Raw genomic sequence first — 4,217 nt, forward strand, 5'->3', positions numbered from 1 at the left:
ATGCAGGTGTTCACATACACCATTCCAGTTGTTAACATCAGGTACAGGCATATTGTGTGTGAGAACTACTCAGGCCTCTACCATTTTACCCTACAGCCACTACAATTTGTGGGTCCATGTGCTATGGCAGAACCACACACCACAGCCACATGGGGAATACATATTGCACCTGTCCATCTGCAACGTGGGTACTCACTGTTCCACACCAGAGGTAGACCACCATTGTTGATATCTGACCATACCCACCTTTCCCTGGACATCCATATCCCATCTCCACCCACAGGCAAGGTTGTCACTGCACACAAACTGTATTTAGCACAAGCAGACTCTACACTTGTGAGGACTGGGGTGGACGACTTCAGAGGACCCATGCTGGGGGACTATACTGGCCACTCAGTATAATCCTTGACAATTGCATTCTATGAGCATGTGTACGGTTTGCATTGATCATGCTATCCCACATATACCCATGACTGCTCCACAACAAGACACCTGTCAGGTGTACACCAGCCATATATGAGCCGTACAACAGACAGAGTGAGCTAATACATTGCAGAGCTGTAGCCCACAGAGGGAGGACATCTGTGAACAGTTCCGGCATGGCACTTCATTCACACATAATCATCACAACACAGTGTTGACAGTGGAATTGTCCAGAGAATGCAGAAAGGGCTCCCCTCAGTCTGTTATTGATGGACACTTACTGTTAGAGATCCTCAGCAACCCTCTTCCAGCACACACCGACAACATGGCTGTGGCTTAGCACATTCAATCCCTGGGACCTCCACGGTGCCCCTGCTTGACAGAGGCACAGCTCACTAGCCTCACACGTTGCCTTATGTGACCTACTTTACAGTGGCACAGTAGCCTACTGTACTGGGGATGCAGATGCCAAGCACACTCTGGCTGAGCTGTCATTCCCTAGGGCAACAAGCCTAGTATTGACCTCTACACCCATATGTTCAATTGTCGGATGCACAATATTTGTTGTGCTGTTCTACTGTTTGCAGGTCTTTATTGCCATAGCATTCCCTGTTCCTATGACCAACTTGTGTATCTGTGGAAGATGTTTGCATATGACGGCGATCCACTAAATCACCTATGTCTCTGTAGTCATTTACTGTGTGCACTGGGCAGATTGCTGTGTTGTGGTTGGTTCTTGGACTGACACGTACAAATACCAGATATGTGTGGCCAACTGCTAAACGGAGATATGGCCTAAGTGTGTGAGCATGCCCAGTTCAGCCTTTCCATGGCATGTTGTCTGACATATGCCTCATTTATCAAAGTGTGCGAGCATGCCCAATGTGAGCTTTCCATATGTTGCACTCTGAAGTCCACCACATATTTGGGTGTGTGTGAACTTCAACAATATCTCACATTTATGGTTGTGTGTTGGGTGTCATGTTGTGTACTAACTGGCCAACTGCTTCATGTCTGCCACAACAGGGATTATACTGTGCCTGCAGGGATTGCATGGGATACTTTGCAGACAGTTCTCAACATACTTTCATAATGACCTAACACTGTAGTACCGTATAGTGTACTGGTTCAGTACTTTCACTGTGGTGGACAGTATCCTGGGCTTTAGTCCTATGACTGCTTGACATCTTCATAGTGAGCACAACAGACTGTGTAGGGGCCAGTTGTGCACATATGACCATGTTGCATTATGTTCAGATATGGACTACCTACACCAGGCTCGTCCAACATTGGTAGTGTATTCCACAACATGGGTGGACATTGGCAAACACTAGCGATGTTCCCTAGGCCATTTCTGATGCTAGTCACAGGGTGTGTTTGTCCTTCGACACACATTGTAACTGGAGTTTGCCATGACATATGTCATGGTTAGTATACTGTGCCTCCGTCTACCTCTGACATAACAGTGATACCCAGGGTTAGCCTAACATCTCCCATCCACTCATCAGGATTCCTCTTGAGGGGTGTCGATAAGTGACTCTCTGGCTGACCTGTACCGGGAGTTTACTGAAGAGTGGGGGTGCCTTCTGTGTTATGGATCATTCTGTACAGCTTTTCCTATGTATGTCAGTGCTGGGGTTCAGGTCTCTCATGTGCATAGCTCACTGCCATTCAGATTGTACAAGGTGCAGCATGTTCATTGATTCCAGGTTGGACATGGCTTTATACATCAGGCACAGCTTGCCTGTAGCTGGGCAGTATGGCAGTGTGTGGGGCTGCAGTTTGTTTACTCAGGCAACACATGGCATCTGTTCATGCTCTTTGCTACTCCTGGTGGGGTACTGTTGTGGACTTTACAGTTGATGGAGGTGTCTGCTGAGGTATATCCCACAGGAGCTATTGTAGTCAATTGTGATGCTGATGGAGGATGACTGCAGAGCCACAGTGACATCCCCTTATCTACATCTGCCAACCTTCATGTTTGGGTGGGTATATAGTATATGTTTCTGCGAACACTACAGCCACATGTTTGTCCAGTGCAGGATATCTATCACCTTTTGTACCCAGGTCTCTCATTACATGTTAGGTACGTCATGGGTTAACACCTGTGTGGTAATTTGTGGGCACTTACTGTATATCCACGGTGGTTGTCTATACACAGTTCTGCAATTAGCTTTCTGACATGGCTATGGCTCCAGTTGTCTGTTTGTAGGTAGCCCTTTTGTGGGTTGATTGTGTCAGCTGGGGGTCGGATATGGTGGGCTGTTTGTACTCATCTGCATACATGTTCAGTCACAGTCCTTCCATGTTGGCCTATACCTATGGGACATATATACAGAACGGGGGGTATATATATAGGGGTATATATTTAAGCTGGTGAACATATCCATACTGAACTCGTACGGTATTGTCTAGAAGCATATGCACGGTCCAGCTACGCTGTGTGGACCACATTGCCCTCATCAATGACCTTAATGACTGCTTCAAATGGGTCAAACATGTTTAAGGGCAGGATCTGCAGTTATGACAGCCACACTGTGTAGGGTCCAGTATCAGTAGGTCCACAATAGCCTTCTGTCTGCGGTACATACTGATCCTTTCCATAGCTGTGCAGACCAAGCTTGTCAGGATCCTGGGGTGGTAGTTTGCAGTATCCATTCAGGCAACACCTTTGTTGTGAAGGACCACTGTTGTTGTACACTGCTCTTTGGGTACATATCCTGTGGTAAGGCTGACATTGGGCAGTAGTGTGATTTGGCATTCCATTATTCTTGGAGTCCATGTTGGCCTCAGCCCAGGACACCATCACATACCTTTGCTGCTGTGTGTTTTGCTTTGCAGATGATGGCTGTTACCTCAGCATCTGCAATGTCAGGGGACCAGCAGTCTGCTGGGATAGATATTTTGCACTCTGGGAGGGGGGTGTTTGCACTGCACCTGTCAGGTTGTATGTTAGCAATATGTGTGTGTGTTGGGTATGTTGTTTGTAATATCTGTGTGATTCGGAGCATTTCTGTGGATGCCCAACATGGTTCCTACCATGAGTTAGGTAAGCCTTGTGATTATCCTTAGTGTCCTGTACAATTTGTATCTTCATAGGTTCATGGGTTCATACTAGGCTATCCACCCTAGGGCATTAGTAAGCATAGCCAGAGTGTGTGTGTTTTTCGCCACCCCTTGCTATGTGTCTATTATGGCCATTTATGAATTTCTTTACTGTGCCTCTGTCTGGTCGTGACACAGTGAAGACCCCCAGTATACATGTACGATCATCCATCCACTTGGCAATATTCCTGTTGAGGGGTGTCAGTGAGGGGCTCTGCCTAACATGGATTGGGATCCTGTTTCTGGGTGTGGGGAGCCTCTGGGTTATGTATCTGTCCCTCCAGCACATCTTATTTCATTATGTGTTGAGGCTGACATCTGTCACTCTCACAGCTCCAATGGCTTTGATTTCCTGTGGTGGAGCATGTCCATTACTCCTGTGTTGGGCATGGCCTTGTACAACAGACATACAATGCCACTGTGTAGGCAGTCTGTGACTGCATTCAGCTGGGGTGTCTACAGCCAGGCAGCATATGACATATATTTCACAGCCTTTATCCTCTTGGTGGGGTAACTATGAGGTCTTCCAAACCGCTGCAGGTGTCACGTACGGTACATCCCATATGAGTCATTGTACTAGATTATGGGTCTGATAAGGGAACAGTACAGCGGCACAGTGACCTCTGTTGATGTAGATGTGAATCCTTTCATGATACGGTGTCCAATATCGACAATCTTCCTAGCCACAT

The sequence above is a fragment of the Protopterus annectens genome, chromosome 1.part0 (assembly GCF_019279795.1).
Source record: "Protopterus annectens isolate FY-2018-M chromosome 1.part0, PAN1.0, whole genome shotgun sequence".
Lineage (NCBI taxonomy): Eukaryota > Metazoa > Chordata > Ceratodontiformes > Protopteridae > Protopterus > Protopterus annectens.